At 43.5% G+C, this 18295-nt stretch overlaps 1 pseudogene; it reads right to left on the bottom strand.

Moving 5' to 3' along the window:
- Positions 1 to 14002: 14002 nt before the first annotated feature.
- LOC126505208 (DNA (cytosine-5)-methyltransferase 1-like) lies at positions 14003 to 15651 on the bottom strand (annotated as a pseudogene).
- Between the last annotated feature and the right edge of the window lie 2644 nt (positions 15652 to 18295).

The following is an 18295-nucleotide window of genomic DNA, read 5'->3' as shown; positions in this document are numbered from 1 at the left end:
TGAGTTCAAGGTCAGCCTGGTCTATGGAGTTCCAAGACAACCAGGACTACTTGGAGAAATCTTGCTTCAAACACACACACGCACACATGCACGCACACAAAAATCATACATACATCATACATACATACATACATACATACATACATACATACATACATAAAATCAAACATCCAGAACAGGTAATTTCATAGAACAAAAAGCGAATTAGTGAGTGTGCAGAACTAGAGGAAAAGTGGCTTTATAATACAAACTACATAATACTAGAAAGTTTCAATGTTTATATTTCCACAACTTTTGAATCTTTAAGCCCACTGTTAATATATTTAAGATGATTAAAAAAAAGGCAGCTTATTTTGCACGTAGTTTAAAGTACGTGTATGTGCTGTAGGACTGCCTAGATTCAATCCAAGGTCTCAATCGATTCCACTTTTCCTTTGAAAAGAGATTTAAGCCGTTCTGTGCCTGGGCTTCTCTATCTGTTAGGCAGGTAGAAGCACATCTTCAAAGTGTCTAAAGTATGCCTCTGGCAGTAATGTAAGGCAGCTTTAAAACTCAGTAATGTGAAGCCAGGCGGTAGTGGCGCACACCTTTAATTCCAGAGCTCAAGGGGCAGAAGCAGGTGGGTCCCTGTGAGTTCAAGGCCAGCCTGATCTAGAGCAAGTTCCAGGAGAGCCAAACCTACACAAAGAAACCTGGTGTTGGAAAAAAACAAACAAAAAGACAAAAAAATTTGGATACTTTTTCTTTTATTTGTATGCTTTCCTATGGGTACTTTAGATTTTAAATGGAAATAATTCTTTTTATTTAAAAGCAAGATTTGGATAATTATCAAAAGTGATGGACACTTTTATCACATATTAGAACTGAAATTAGGTGATAATTAAATTATCACACACCACACTAAACTCTCAAGAAAGTCTTCTAATTGTCCCATTTCATATCACACTTCGGGAAAACTTAACCCCGTATACTTTTCATCTTCGAGTAATAAATATAGTCTTTGACATTGTTTCTATTCTTGGTTGCCTTGAAGAGTAACTCGAAGCTTGTACTAGAATGTGGAAAAACTGTTTTATTTTTAAACTTTTTAATTCTTCAGGAGGATTAGTAGATCTACTCTTTTATAACTATCAGCCTTTACCATAGACTCCCAAACTCAGAAGGCTACTTAGAGCTAAATATCATTTCTCATCATATAAGAAATTAATTATAGATTAATTATAGGGATGATGACATGTATACAGGGTAGGGGATTTAGAAATGGTTATAGTCCAAAGAACTTACTGAGTACATACTCACACACACACCACACACACACACTAACATGCTGCTGTAGTTAGGGTTTCTATTGCTGTGAAGAGACACCATGACCATGACACGCTTACAAGGAAAACATTTAATTGGGATGGATCACTTACCGTTTCAGAGGTTTAGTCCATTATCATCATGGTGGGGAGCACGGCACCATGCAGGCAGATATGGGGCTGACTACATCTTGATCAGAAGGCAACAGGGAGAGGACTGGGACACTGGGCAGTGTCTTGAGCATAGGAAACCACAATGTCTGTCCCACAGTGACACACTTCCTCCAACAAGGTCATACCTCCTAATAGTGCCACTCACTTTGGGGTTCATTATCTTTCAAACCACCATACAACATAATTAAAAATAAATATTTAAAAAACTAGACTAGAGGCTTAAATTCCAGAAGAAGAGGAGGAGGAGGAAGGGGGAGGGGAAGGAGGCAGACAAACTAAGGCACAAAACAGAACTGTGAGTAGTGTCCGAGGAGACAGCTGGTCTTGAATAAGTACATTATGGATGAGAAGTCGTATCACAGATGAAAAGGCACTCAGACGACCTTAGAAAAGACCTCAAAGCCCACAGCTAGGCCCTGCCTAACTTTATACAACAAGGTTCAAAAATAGTACACGTGCGTGTCTTGTTTTATGTTGTCTATTATTTTGCAAACCAGGGCAGACTGTTTTATTATTACATTTGTAATATGCCCAGAGGCTCTTAAAGCCATGGGGAACATCCAATTAAATGAAAATGCTTTGACCTCTTTGGATGAGCAGCTCCGTATAAATCCAGGGTATTGATATTCTTATTATTGCAGATAAATGAAATGTGTGAATGTGGCCAGTTCAGCAGCAGAATGGCTTCCCTGAGATTCATAAAAATTGCCCAGGCCTTGGTGTCCTCAGAGCAGCGGACACAGGCACAGGAGATTGGAAAACAAGTCTCTCTCGATACCAGCTAAGGGGACAGAACTCTAGGAAAAGAGCTGTTTTATGCCCCCATCAGCACTGCCTCTACACAAGAGCCAACTCAGCTAAGTTATAAAAAATGCATGTTAGGCATGGCTGAGTAAATCAAGGCCTGGGATCTAGATTATACTAAAAAGAAAAAGTCAATGATACATTCCTCGTGAAAAAAAGCAACTGTCTTATTTTACTTAGGATTTAAATTTTATACCAGCTTTTTCAATTACCGTGGCATAAATAAATCTTACCTAAGTGTAAGCTTAGCTGAAGATATATACATATTGCGGTCTATTTGAAGGAAAATTTTATAAGTAGATCACAATAGGCTATAATTCTCACCAGTAAATTATATTACTCATACACAGTATCTGGTTCATTTTGGCCTCTAATAGAATCCATGCTGATTTGGGCTTCTGAGTACGATTTGGTTTCTGGAAACAGGTCAAGAATAGCATGTTTAATTTGATTTTGTTGAAGGAGAGGGATAACCATTGTTTCTCTGGAACACAATCCTGTCTTCTGGCTATCTAGAGCAGCAACATTCTCCGGTTCCTCTCCTAGACTCATCATTCTAGAAGTGCTGATGGGCTGGAGAAATGGCTCAGTGAGTAAAGGGCTTGCCGTATAAGTATGAGGACCTAAGTTCAGATCTCCACGTAAAACCAGGGTTAGTGCCACATCGCCATGGTCCCAGGGCTCCACTAAGGTGGCGGGTAGGGACAGGAGAATCCTGGAAGTACCCAGGCCAACTAGTCAGTTGTTAACATGACAGTTAACAACAAGGTATAGGAGAGGACAGACAGGGGAAGTTGTCCTATGACCTCCACATACAATATGACACAAGCATATCTGTAATCATGCACATACATGTATACATGTAACCCCCAAACACACACACACACACACACACACACACACACACACACACAATACTGAGTGCATTACATGCTCCAGACACGACAAGGAGCCAAATACCTCTGGGAGAATCTCCTCCGTTTTCTCAAGTGTGTTTCATATTCCAGCCAAAAAAAAAAAAAAATGTTTAGAAAATCTGTCAAAGGAAGGTGCTAGGAGTGGAGCTTACTGTACAGTATGCACGCAAAAAGTCACAAGGTTGAACTCCAAAATAATTTATTGCTGGGAGGTGGTGGTGCAGACCTTTAATCCCAGCACTCGGGAGGTAGAGGCAGTCCAAGGTCAGCCTGGTCCACAGAGTGAGTTTCAGGACAACCAGGGCTATACAGAGAAACCCTGTCTCGAGAAAAGAAAATTATTTTAAAGGGAGAAAAAGATCCATAGAATGAAGCAACAAAACTATAGTATGGAAAAGAATTGTTTTGAATCACATAGCCCAGAATGTTCTAATATTCAGAAAATGTAAAAATTATCACAACTCAGTAACAAAATTCATAATCCATTTTTTAAAAATGAGAAAAATTCTAAATCTTCATTTTTTTCAAAAATAAATATACAAACGATCAGTAAACATATAAAAAGATGCTTGCTGTTATCATCCATCTGGTAAATGAAAATTAAAACAACAAGAAAGAATATTTTCAATTTTATGTATTATTACCATTATTGTCTGTGTGTGTTGTGTGTGTGTGCACACCTGCACAATGTGAGTGTGGCAGTCGGTCAGAGGTCAGAGGACAGCATTCAGGAATAAGTTCTCTTCTTCCACTTGCTCACAAGGCAGGACACTTCTGGATTATTCTCCTGTCTCTGCCTGCCACCTTACCATAGCAGTGCTGAGATCACTGATGTAGTAACTGCATTTGAAGTGGATGCAAATTCTAAGAACTGAGCTTGGGTTACCACACTTTTTGGTGACGAGCGATTTTAGGTGCCTAAGATAGCACTTTACACAGCTTGGGTTGGCTGTTACTTTTTAAAAAGAAAATAAACCTGGGCATGCATGTGGAGAGATGGAACCTTATCATGTCACTGGTGAGTATACAAAATAGTACAGCCACTATGGAAAACCATTTGATGACTTTTCAAAATGACACACACAAATCACTTTATAACTCAGCATCCCTACTGCTTAGCATCTTCCCCTAAAAATTAGAAACTGATGCTCAAACAAAAATTTGCATGAGAATGCTCATAGTAGCACTTACCACAAAAATCAAAAGGTATAAACACCCCACTATCCACCAATAAATATATAGCTAAGTAAAATGTGGTCTATCCATACAGTGGGATATTGTTCTGTTATGTGAAGGAATCAAGTGCAGAATAGGTCCTACAACATGGCTGAATATCAAAACCGCTAAGGAAAGTGAAAGAAGCTAAATCTGGGGGGCTGGAGAGATGGCTCAGAGGTTAAGAGCACTGGCTGCTCTTCCAAAGGTCCTGAGTTCAATTCCCAGCAACCACATGGTGGCTCACAATCATCTGTAATGAGGTCTGGTGCCCTCTTCTGGCCTGCAGACATACACACAGACAGAATATTGTATACATTATATATAAATATATATATATGAAGCTAAATCTGAAAAGTCACCTGTTGTATGACCACTTTTATCTGAAGTACTATGAAGAGGTAAATCCATAGAGATACATATATAACTTCATCGTATATTTGAGGCTCTCAGGGGTGAGGATGAAGAGTGTATGGGAGAGATTGTTGAATGAAAAATAAGGACATGACTACTCTTAGGTGTGGTTGAGGATTTTGCTGAAGATAGAGCCATTTACAAGAGTCCAGAGTGGACATGGTCAGAAGACGGGAGAAAGAGAATGATAAGAAGAGAGGAAGAGGCCTCCGTGGGGCCCTCCGGACAGTGCGGGAGTGGGCACAGCCGGCCAGGGCTTGACTGGGGGCAGGGGCCCTGGTAAACCCCGCTTCACTGCCTCAGGGACACCCACAGCTCATCACTCTCATAGAGGAGCAGCTTAAGAGCTGCGGCCCATTTGACAGCTTCCTGGGCTGCCTGGCTAACGTAGACACCAAGCCAATTTACCAGAACCTGAGGCAGAAAGTGGATAATTTTGTATCAACACACCTAGACAAACAGGAATAGAATTCTGCAATGAACAAGAACCAGTTGTGTGGTTCAGTCAGGAATGTTGGAAGCAGGAGCGGACAGGATCATTTCTCAGGTGGTAAACCCAAACTAAATCACATCTTCAGGCCACAGATAGACTAGCTAGCAATCCACAAGTTCCTGGAAGCCCAGAAAAAAGAAGATGTGCCAGCTCCCCCCACCCCCCAGAACCTGAAAGCCAGGATCCTCCAGCGCCATCTCAAGACAGTTTCTGGCTGGGCGGTGGTGGCACATGCCTTTAATCCCAGCACTCGGGAGGCAGAGGCAGGCGGATCTCTGTGAGTTTGAGACCAGCCTGGTCTACAAGAGCTAGTTCCAGGACAGGCTCCAAAACCACAGAGAAACCCTGTCTCGAAAAACAAACAAACAAAAAAAAACAAAAACAACAAAAAAAAGACAGTTTCTAACGATATGTCTGATACCTTTGGAGAACTCCATTTAATGAAGAAATGAAACGGATTCCAGTTTCGTACAAACATAACTTTAGCCGACCATGTCACTACTGATGTCAAGATTTTGACCTTGACTCCGGTGGTGTCCATATTGGATGGACAGCAAGTTTGGTGGTGGGACATTATCCGTTCTTCCTCATGAATTGTGCCGCCTTTGACCAGCCTGTCCAGGGGTCTGACCACAGTGTAGACACTACAGAGGTTTAAGCACTGTTGATTTGGGCTGTTCTGATCAGACCTTTATTCTTGAACCTGGACTCTGCATGTGGATGTTAGTGCTTGTGTTCCACAGTATGCAGAAGCCAGGCTGGGGCTAGCTGGTCAGGACAGCAAAGGGCCATGGGAACAGCTGTTTGACAGTGGGTTTTGATATTGTTGCTAGAGTTATAGGCTGGGGTGTGCAGCAGTTAGCATCAGTAGCCCTAAGGTGCTTATGATCTTCCTGTACTTAAGGGGATAAAGAGAATGTATGGCCAAAGTGGCTGAGATTTACGGGAATCAAGCTGGGAGATGGGAAGCAAGACTCAGGGACTGGAGAGATTTAGGGTCCGGGGCAGGGGTTGCTGAGAGGAGCCAGGACTCTAGAGTACTCTAGAAGTGCTGAGAGAACCCGTGTCCAGCGTGTCTTGGTGAGTTAAACAGTCATCACAATTAGTCTTTTGTCTGGGGTTCCCTTCAGACCTAACAATTGCTTGCAGGATGTCCTATGAGAATAATGAGAATACTCTGGTGTTCACGATTGCACACTCTTGTTAAAGTTACCAAATTCCATATTTTCAAATGTCATGAATTTTACCTCAAAAACAAGCTTTGAGCCCTCCCATGAAGATCCATGAAGTCATAATTCAATTAGTCACATGCTTCTACCCATGTGAAGTACACAGCATTCTTCTTCAATGAGTACAAAGGAGGTTTTGAGACAGCCTCTTTGCGTAGCTCAGGCTGACCCTGAACTCTTTTTTGAACCTGTGCTTCAGCCTTCCTGGTACTGAGTTGCAGCTATGAACCATCACACCCTGCAGGCACACGGGTGTTTCTTCAATCCACCCTCCCACCCCCATGGCCTTCACATGGCCTGGACCAGGCCCTCACCATCTTTTCTAGAATCTTCTAATTGCTTCCTCCTTTGTCTGTCACCGCACTTCTTGAAATACTCTGAAGTGTCCCTGGAAGCTTCTTCCCCTACAGTAAGAACTCCAAGGACCACTTTGCCTACAGCGCTGTTTTCCAAACCGCTCACCAGAGAAACAGCTCCAAATTCTTTTTCCAGCTTCTTTATTGATTCTCTCGTTATACCTAACTCTAGACAAGTTCAGAAAACCGCGGGCTTTGCTTCTGCTTCCTTTCTTCTTAGTTGCGCCTACTCCTCTTAACGTCACTCTGAGCATGGAGGCTACAGCTGTTAAAATGTGGCTCCTCCCTCCGTGTGGTTGTTGTGAGACTTTTAATTTGACTGTTTCCTTGTCAGGCCTAAGGTCAGTCGCTCACCAGCTCACCCAAGCACTGGTGCTCGCAGGCACCATGCACTGCGCACTCTAGTGCTCTAGGTTTTCAGGGAGTGCCCGTCGTAACAGGATGCTAGGATCCATCTACTTGTTCGAGAGCCTGTGTTCCCATCGTCTTGTTCATTTCTAAACATGAACGTAAAGGCACAGTTGCTTTTTCCTTCTCATACCCAATGCCTTGCACGGAGTAGGGTTTTCAGTCAATAAACACAGGACTTGTTTAATCGAAGCATCTTCTAGTCTACTTTAATATACTATGGGGCTAAGACTAAGCACTTTCAAAAACACTTAGTTTTAAGGAAAATTACACCAGAGAGGCTGATAAATATTACTACAGTCATCAGATTAATGATAAATGATTTAAATATAGTGTTTCCTTTAACAATTTTTTAAAATACTATATCATTTCAACAAATTAATTCAAACTTACGTTGCCTTTGGGAGCCATAACAAAACTATGCATCATTTTTGATTGATTTACTGATTATAACTCATTTTGGTGAATAACATTAAGAGGAACAATGAAACAGAATCAGTAAATCAGTAATGCTCTTTCACGCCTGAAATTTCTCATTCTGTGTGTAAGCCCTTGTATTATGTTTTAAAATCTCACATATAAACCCCAGAACACCATAATAATGATAATAGCAAAGTAAATGAATAAAATAATGATTAGGCAGTGGTGACTCACGCCTTTAATCCCAGCACTTGGGAGGCAGAAATAGGTGGATCTCTGTGAGTTCGAGGCCAGCCTGGTCTAAAAGCAAGTTCCAGGATACCCAGAGCTGTTACACATAGAGACCTTGTCTCAAAAAATATGAATATTCATATTTATGAATAGTCTAGTTTGGTTTCTATTGCTGTGACGAGCAGCTAGAGGAAGAAAGGCTTTATTTAGCCTTGCAGCCTTTAGTCAACGTGAAAGGAATTCAAGGCAGGATCTCAAGATGAGTGCTGGAGCAAAGGCCATGGGAGAACACTACTTGCTGGCTTGCTCCTCAGGCTCACATCCAGCTCCCTTTCTTAGACCAGCCAGGCTCACCTGCCCAGGGAGTCACTGCCTATGGGGTTGCACACCAATCATTAATCAAGAAAATGTTTTCACTGACTTGCCTCCAGGCTAATCTGATGGAGGCATTTTCTTAATTGCTTTTCCCAAATGCCCTTAATTTGTGTCAAGTTGACAAAAAACTAAGCAGCACAATGAGTCAAACTACGGTTGATACAATAAGCCATTTGCTCGGCCTATAAAATTCTACTCACAGGTGTTTACTGTAGAGAATAATCAGCATTCAGATAGCAAAAGCTTTTGAATTTCCTCTTTGCTTATTTGATGCTTATGTTTGTCCTTAAGTTGACTCATCAGTGATGTTGGGGTGGTGGGTGGAGACTCAGTTTGCACCAAAACAGTGAAATAATGTAACCAGTGGTTCCAAGATTTCAAACCTTGATGTTTCAAGAAATCCAGTCACCTGAAATCACACTTCTTGCTACAATGGCTGCAACGGCAGGAGTACCATGAAGCCTCAGCTCTCCAGGGAGGCTCTTCACCCACCGCACACATATTTCCCTTAGTTATGACAATGCTCTGTAGACATGCAGGGAGTGCAGAGGCAGCAGGGAGCCCAGCGCACAGGTGGATTAAGTGCTCTGTGTGCATCGGTGCATCTGCTCCTGATTCATCAAGTCCAGCATAGTTCCTCTAGCGCCAGCACTCACCGTCCTTGGGTGTCCTTAGTACCCAGAACAAGGACGAACCAAAGGGGATGAGACAGAACAGGAGAGAACGTTAAATATAAACCAAGTGGGTGTCTGTGATAGCCCCATGCGGGAGGCTGAGCTAGATAGAGGAATGGCGAGTTGAGTGAGAATCCAGGGGAAAACACAAATTGAAGAAGGGAAAAACAAAAGAGTCATAGCCAAGGAAATGATTATAGAGTCAGAGAGAGGGAGGTAGGCATGCATAAAGAGGGGAATCACCACCAGTTCTCGCTGGGTACCCTCACTGATCACGCAGCATCTACCTCCATGTCTTAAACTAAACTGTAAAAATAATGAAAGTAATATTTGTTATAGAAAAAGCAACACATTGAATAAAATAATTCTAGTATACACCACTCAGACATAACCACCATGAACATGTTTTCTAAGATTTCATTTAGGTATGTAGTGTATGATAACTCATCATTTTCTACACTTTAAACAACAAATAATAAAAACATGTTTCATTGAACAGTCTACTGCTACTCTAATTTGTTTTCAGACAGTAGCTAAATATAATAGATCTGAATCTATAGATAATAGAGTCGTTTAACAAAACATCCAAATGCTGAACATGTGACTCTTTTGTTTGTGTGGGGAGGGGGTATAGAATAGAATTCACAAGGAGCAGAGCTTATCAAGTTGAATTGGTTCCGCAGAAAGGTGAGAAGATTCACCTGCATAGTTTCATTGATTAGTGTCCCAGAATGAACTTGCCTTTATGGGTCCTATTTTACTGTGGTTATTGATCTTACAGAGGACCTGAGTTTGGTGCCCAGCACTCCAGTTGAGCAGCTCACAGCCACCTTTAACTCCAGCTCTAGAGGATTCAGCGCCCTCTGCTGGCCTCTGTGGATACCCACACTCACGTGCACACACCCACAGATGCATATAATGACAAACATAAAAGTAAATCAAATTAAACCTTAAAAATGTCTTCCAGTATTTACTTGGCATTTCTGATGAAGTCCCTCAGAATTCACACATAAAAGTCCGTTGCTTTCAAGCCTAAAACTTCTCAGATGTGATGAAATTATTGCTGACTATCTTAACAAATTCTTTGATTACTATCTTTTCTAGGAAACAACCCTTCTTACCTACATGCACCGACTGATACAAAATAGCTGACACATTTCTATTTTTAGGTTTGTGCAATTTATGTGCTTAATTTCAAAACTATTGAGTAAAAATAGTCACTGTCACCTGTTGTCTATTCAGTGCCAATATTTATAAGCTAATAAATTTGGTTTTCCTGAGCACTGAAAGTTGAGTTCTTTGTGTGATAAATACGTTCTACATTGCAAATATGATACATGTATATATATATACCTTATCTTATATTAATTTATACATGTATATGACTCTTATTGTGATAGGTTAATATAATTTAAAATCTTTATTGCATTGTATGTATTCATTGTGTATTCATGTATGCATATACCACAGGCACATATGGATGGCAGAGGACAACTTATGGGAGCTGGTTCTCTCTTTCCAAGCTTGTTGGGAGCTCTTGGGGCTGTGGACCGCCAGACCCTGAATTCTCTGTGAATGGCTTGTTTTTCCTGTGTTTGCAGCTGCTCTGAGCAAAACAACTTGTTTTTCTCTGCTCTGAGCAGCCTGCAGCTGCTCTGAGCACGAGACATTGATGGCAGGCTGGTGGGTCTGCAGCTGAAAGGTCCTGAGAGCTGGGGCATGGCCAGAACACTATATAAGCTTCCCCTGAGCACAATAAACTTGGCATTCTTAGATTAAAGATGACCTGTGTTCATGTCTCTCTCTGTCTGTGTCTCTGTAGCTCCTGTGCCACTACAGGTCAGTAGTTGTGGGTGACCAAAAAGTTAGGTTTTTTTTAACTCATGAATGAGGAGCCCAGCAGTTGCTAAAGCATATATGCAGGGTGCCCATCCCTGGGTGGTAAGGTATAAGGTTTTTGGCAGGTATGCCACAGGTGCAAAGTAAGTTCTCATTTGGTGGCCTAGGACCTCAAGGACACATCGTTCTATTTCTGTTACACAGAGGGAGAAGGTTAGGTCTGGGTGGTGTAGTGCTGGGGCCTGGAGGAGGGTCTGCTGGAGCTTCTGAAAGGACTTAGTAATGGGAGCGAGAAGAGGTTCACGTGATGAGCCAAGGGCTTCCTTGGGAAGGAAGCTACAGGCGTAGTACCGTATAGCACGTAGTATAGATGCCAGGTTTTAACACAATCTGTGGGTTCTGGAGTTGGAACTCAAGTCAGGACTCCTGGCAACAGATACTCTGGCTCTCAGGAGCCCCAGGTTAGCATGCACATGACTCATACAAATGAGTCATATATATGATAGATTAGCATGAATAGAATGAAATTCAGAATACAGAGATTTTTTTTTCTTTTTCCTTTTTTTTTTTTTGGTTTTTCAAGATAGGGTTTCTCTGTGTAGTTTTGGAGCTACAATTACCAACTCCCTCCCAACTTTGTGTCCTTTTTTTTTTTTTTAATAACTCATTGAGTATAATTTGTGTTGGCTAGACACTCATGGGTGTGCTGCCACACACTAGGAACTGGAATGTGTTCTACCTACCAGGGGTCATACCCTTAAAAAAAAAAAACCCGACGCTCCCAGAAGCCATCAAGTCCATCAACTGTCACTAGATCTTCCGGCTGCTGTCTGATCCCACAGTGTCAGTGTGCTGTGTGTTTAGTTGAAGAAAGAAGTCACTCCAAGATGAACTATTAAGGCCTGTGTGGCAGCAGGAAGACCCAGCCTCTCTGATGACCTGAATTCTAAACAGCTCTACAAAGGTGTATTTATTCATTGTTACACAAAGTTGCTTTATTGAGTGAAGTATTTCCTCATACCAAGGTCCCTAATCTAATTTGCATGTCTTACTAAAGGAAAGCATCACAAGCCCTTGAGACTTTGATCTTTTATTGTGTATCATTTGCAATATACAATAATCCAAGAACCTCAGGTGTGCCAGAGGTGACCAAAGTCATGGGATGGCTACTCCACCCCTTCAGAAAGACAATTCTACAAATCACTGTTTGCCACAAAGATTCTTTACTGTTTACTACAATGTAAGGTCAAAGTACTTCTAGAAAACAACCACTCATTCTGATATCTACCCTAGATACAATGACTCTGCTAAACTCTGGAGCTCTAGGATGGCCACTACATAGGCAATGTGGATCTTGCCAAAGCTAAACACAGGACCAAAGAGAGCAGAGATGGCCATGTGTTCAGAAGAGACCGAGAGCAGTGCTCGCCTTCTAACCATGCACTACTCCAGATAGCAAGCAGGCAGCAGCAAACAATTTTTATAATACATGGTACAGAAGTAGAACTTTCACATAAATTTTCCACCCTTAGAAGTGATACTTTGATAGGCAAATGCATCTGCCTTGGCAGCAAGGACACAAAACACATAAGCCAAGGCACCAATGATACCAGAACCATTTTCTTCAGCATGCAGAGTGAGGCTCTGATGGTTAGCATTGTCAAGTTGGTGGGATCTAGAATCACTTAGAAGACAAACCTCTGAACATGCTCATGAAGAAGTTTCTACACTGAGGGAATTGAGGTGATAAGATCCACCTTGAATGGGGGTGGTACCATTCTACTGACAGAGATCAATAAATTTTATTCACAGAACTGGATAAAAAATAAAATAGGGCCTGGAGAGATGGCTTAGCCATTAAGAGCACTGGCTGGTCTCTCAGATGACCAGGGTTCAAGGCCCAGTACCTACATGTTAGCTAACAACCATCTATTTAATCCCAGAGTATCTGACTCTCTCTTCTGCTCTTATGGGCACCAGGCATGCAAGTGGTACACAAACATACTCACAGGCAAAACTGACCGGCCTCGAACAGCAATCCTTAGGCCAGCCTGAGCTGCATAGTGATATCTGATGGCATTCAGGCATTTATTCCAGCCTGCCCTCAGGGACTTAGCAGGACACATATTCAGCAGCAGCCAAGAAGTGACACTGTGACTTCTGCCCCACTGAGTAGAGCACGCTCCCTATGAACATTCGCGAAATCCCTTATAAAAGGCAAGCCCTTTTCACCCCACTCTCCCTTCTAAGCTCTTGCCTCTGCACCCTACAATAAACCTCCTAGATGAGCTCTGTTGCATGGTGTGGCTTTGTGGTGACCCTTGGTTCCACCAAGGTTAACTTCTGCCATTAAACTATCACATTGGTGCCATGACTCCTGGCTGTAGATGCGATGTGGCCACAGGCGGCAGGCACTCCCCTGCTACTGTGCCTTCCCCACTGTGACGGCTTGGACCCTCGCACTGTGAGCTAAAATCAACCTTCCTAAGCTGTTTTTGTTAGAGCAAGAAAATTAGCAAATAGAACAGTTTTCCCAGAGGTTTAGGGAACACTTTATCAAATTTTTAATTTAACTCCCCGGGGGGGAAATGAATGCTTTTCTTTACAAACAAATATTTATTTTCTTAGGTTATAAAATAAGAATGTTCCCTTTGTGATATATTATACTGAAATAGCTGGGCCCAACCAACGTGCATGCCCTTCTGCATGCTGTGAATATGTCTTATTACCATTGGTTAATAAAGAAGCTGGTTTGGCCAATAGCAAGGCAGAATAGAGACAGGGAGGAAAGAAGGAGGAGTCTGGGAGATGCCAGCAGCCAATGGAGCGATACACATATTATTACAAATGGGTTAATTTTTTTTTTGCTTTATAAAAGCGCTTTATTTGAAGAAATATTACAACATATAAAAACTACAGCAAGTCTTGTTTGCTACCTGCATAGCGGCAGATCAGATAGAATACAGAATCAAAAACCAAAACTCTTTAAAATCCAGAATGCACAAAGTACTGCACGGCTTGATCACAAAGTAAACCTCACACAAACAGCTTACTGTCAGCCACGGCCACAGACACTGTGCACAACATTGCAAATCATTGGGCTCAACAGGTTAAAAACAGTGTATGTGGGGTTCTGGAAGAGAGCAGAACTATTTCGTCCTGGCAGTCTCTTTTACTTTAACTGCATCCGAGGTGATCTCCTGAGCTCTGGCCAACATACAGAGCTTTATCTCGAGGCCCATGGCTTTGGCCAATGGTGGTGGCACGGCATTACTCACCTGCCAGCGTCTGTCCAGGATGTTGCCAGTAGGTGTCCGGAAAGTCCTGGGAGCAGGCACACTCCCACAGGCTCAACGTCCCAGTGCTGCTCTGGGTGGGGAACCCGGCCCTGCTTGCCCATGGATTCAGGGTTGGTGACAGTGGTGCTGAAGAAGCCATCCCACTCCAGGCGCCCATAGAGGCCAGCCCAGTGTTTGCGCCCGGTTCCAGTGTGCGGCAGGCACCAGGGGATGAGGGTGTTGAACTGCCTGGCTGTGGGGTTGCAGGACTTGCAGCTTCCATACAGGAACAGACCCCACGCATGGCACATTCTGCTTCTCATAGAAAGTGTAGCACAGTTTCTGGTCTTAGTACCGTCGCTCGGCAGCACTTCTATATTGGCCAGGTCACGCCAATCTGATCCTGGGAGCAGTGGAATGTTCCGCAGGCTGGCAGCCACCAATGGGCTCATGTCCTTGCAGATATAATCCCCGAGGATGGGCTGGGAGTGTGAGCCCCGCAGCTGCCTCTGGAACAAGGACTGTGGCTCTCCGTTGTAGGAGATCTCAGGTGCCGAGGGTCCCTTCTGGATCTCAGGGAGGTCAGACATGGTATGATTCGATGATGGTTCGGAAGGGGCCCCCAAGGTCAACCTGGTGATGTTGCTAACAAACTTCTTGTCATGCACCACAACACTCAGTTGGCAGGCGCGAGGTGCAAACACATACAGAGGCTCTGGAAACAGATGCAGCTTCTCTCCTGGGGCTGCAGCCAAAATGATGGCCCGTCTCCGCGCCTGTTCCACACCATACTGTCCAACCTGCAGCACACAAAAGGTGCACTGGTGGCCCATGCGGACTAGGCAGCATGTGAGCTTCAGCACCACGGAGCGCTTTAAGTACATCAAGTTCCTGACCATTGTCCAACAGGAAGAAATGCGTCCGGTAGTAATCGCAGTCGCTGAGGATGGAGACCACCAGGGAGTTTTTGAACTTGTAGTTAGTATGGGAATTGAAATGGTTCAGGCCGCTGAGACCTTGGCACCGTGGTCCATCACACAACATCTCCACATCGCCCTTCTGCGGCAGCCTCTGGCCCAGGGAGCTGGTCACTTTGCCAGCCATGACCAACTTAAGCAGCACACTGCAGTCCTCTGTGAATACCGTGGAGCCAGGGTTATCCAGCCGAAGTGCCTGGGCTGCTGGGTCCCACATCTCAGTGGCCCACAGCGTCTCAGAGATGCCTGATTGGTGGACTCCTTCTGACAACCCTCCACAACCAGAAAAGGCAACCGGAGTCTGCAGCTTGGGCAATTTGATGGCTGTTCTGGGCTCTCCGGGTTCTGGCACCTGAGTCTTTGTCTTTCCTTTATGTGTTAATTTATATGTAACAGCTATCCAGTAAGAAGCCCGAGCCAGTAGCCAAGCAATTATAATTAATGTTAAGCCCCAGAGTGGTTATTTGGGAACAGGCGGGCAGGAGAGAAACCTCCAGTTACATCAAACGAACCCTGGACCACTGTTAAGTTCAGCTTCTCCATTCCTGAATCAGTAACAAAAGGCAGAACTAGATCCCAATACACTTACTTCTGTCCAGTGGGGCAGAATTTGAGGGTTTCGTTTCAAGGAATCATGAAAGAAGTTTGGAAGTTGAGAGCCAACCTGGGAAAACAATAAAAACGTTAATGGAAAAACCAGCAAAAACAAACAAACAAACAAAAAAAAACAACAAAAAAAACATATGGAGTTACACAGAGGAAGAGGAAGAATTTCTTGACTAAGTATGATCGTAAGTTGCACTGGTAGGTGACTATGGGGAGACTTCCTCTCTCTCTCTCTTTCTCTCTCTCTCTCTCTCTCTCTCTCTCTCTCTCTCTCTCTCTCACACACACACACACACACACACACATACACACACACATACACACACACACACACACACACACACACGCCTGTGGACAGTTTGCACAAGGATCTTTGAGTCATGGAAATTCTGTCCTTCCCTATAATAACAGGATGGCTCTGCCCTCTCCTTCACAGGCACCAACCCCCCCCCCCCCCTCTACCCCCCCCCCCCCCATCACTAAAATAAGCAAAGAAAAGCCATAGCCTGAAGCCAATTCTAAAAGGCCTTAGGCAGATCACACTGGTTTTGCATCAGATTTATTGCTGACTTTCCCTGGCTCCTTCTGATTTGCTTTATTACTGATTTTAATCTTGTTTGTTTTAGGCTTCTGAGTCTTGGCTGCAAAATACCTAATATACTCTTTGTAGCTAGAACTGTATAAATAGGACGCATCACACTCCCACTATGACCTCACTATATCATCCGTATTATGTGGTACCCATAGGTGGCCTGTGTTTGTAATCATTCTTCTCAACTCTAAATTAATACAATGAATTTAGAACCCCCTCCACCTCTCATCAGAGTAGATAACTGAGTGTTCTATTACAATAATAAAGCATTTCTCATTGTAAGAACTCCTTCCCAAAGGCAGTCTATAGGCAATAGTGCTAAAGGATGCTATGAGTACAGTTAATAATATTTGTTATTTTGCCTTACATCTTAAACTACTTTTACGCTACCAAGCCCTCCCTGGATTCTGTGGCAAAATGTTCTGTTTTTCTCGGTAGGAAAGAAGGCATCAGCTCTCCGTGGTCTCCCAGCTATCCTCGGAGAAAGTGCAGCTTAAAGCACATAGCAAACACGGGGCTGGAGTGGGTATTTCCACTTCTCATGTGTTCCTGTCCTGCTCTATCTTCCTCTCCAGCAAGCGTGACTGAATTCCGGTGAGGTCTAAGAACAGCACATCGGGAGCTGTGTCTTGCTTATCTGAAATCCTTCCCCTGCTTTTCCTGTGACCGGCACTCAATGAGTGCGGAGTCACGGGACAAGAAACAACATGCGGACTTCTTACCCAAAGCACAGGCCAAGAGCAAAATAAGACAGCACCGTCTCTGAGAAATTCCCAGGACCAACCAGTAAGGTGGTCACGCAGGCACACACACAAGCATGCACGCACACACAAACCACCTTTTTCTCAGATTTGCAGAAGCAGCATGGAAATCTGCAGGTATATGAAAACAGGCAACTTTGGGGGCTGAGGATGTGGCTCAGCGCACTTGCTTACCTAACATGCCCACAGCCTTGTTTTTTAACTTCCACTACTGAAAACAGACAGTCAAGTTTTGATGTAAAGATTCTCAAGTTTCCCTTGCCAGCTGCAGTACTCAGAAGAGCAACCCTGCCCCTCTCCTGGGCAGCACAGTCGGGCTGGCCCTGGTGGCTCAGGTGCAAGAGAGCAGGCAGGCTGACCAACTCAGTTACGACCCAGTCCCAGACCAAGGGCTTTGAGTTGGCCCACCCTAGCATTTACCGCATCTGGGAACTACTGGAGCAAGTGAAGGGACCAGTCCCGCAGAACCAAAGCTTCAGGAGCTCCATGACACAGGTCAAAAGGATATCCGAGGGAAGTCCACTGAGGATCCAGTACTGATAGTACACAGAAGCCAGAGGCTTTGAACCATTCATCACAATGGACATTTGCAAATAAAACTGTTTGTGCAAAGGGGTAGGTGTACTATGTGTCACACCACAGCTTTCACTTCGAGATTTTTATTTTATTTTATTTTGAGGGCAAGTTGCAAGAGCAGAGAACAGATATGTAGGAACAGGGAGATGAGTAAGATTAGAGTGCACAGTGTGAAATTCACAAAGAGCCTCAAGTTAAGAGCTAATATAAATGGACTAAATTAAGAATATGAGCCTCACAACTAGGGGACTAGTTCAGGGCTAGAGATCTTGCCTAGCATGTCATGTGTTGAGCTCTAGGTCCAAGTTCCAGCAGCAGCAAGCAAACAAAACCCCACAAAAGCAAGAACACAAACCCTAAACTCAAATAAGGGTTCTTGAAGTGGTCATCTAGCCCCCTACCATCCCTCTACCATTGCCAGCTCTAGTCTGTCCACACACCTAAAGAGTTTACCAAAAGGAAAGAGTGAACTTCCCACACTACTGTGGGTAGTTGATATACCGTTGCTCGCAGCAACTGATCTTCAAACTGAACTCGGCCATAACTGATCCACAGCGCCATTTCCTTCCACCCCCAGCTCTTTCACACCAAGAGCAAAGTGTGCTGTCTATTCAGCACAGAGGGAGGGAATTGCTTCTGGTGTGTACAGGGA

This window comes from Alexandromys fortis, unplaced genomic scaffold (genome assembly GCF_014885135.2).
Source record: "Alexandromys fortis isolate MF-2015 unplaced genomic scaffold, M_Fortis_MF-2015_v1.1 scaffold_57, whole genome shotgun sequence".
In the NCBI taxonomy this organism is placed as follows: domain Eukaryota; kingdom Metazoa; phylum Chordata; class Mammalia; order Rodentia; family Cricetidae; genus Alexandromys; species Alexandromys fortis.
This window is presented reverse-complemented; position numbering and strand designations above follow the sequence as displayed.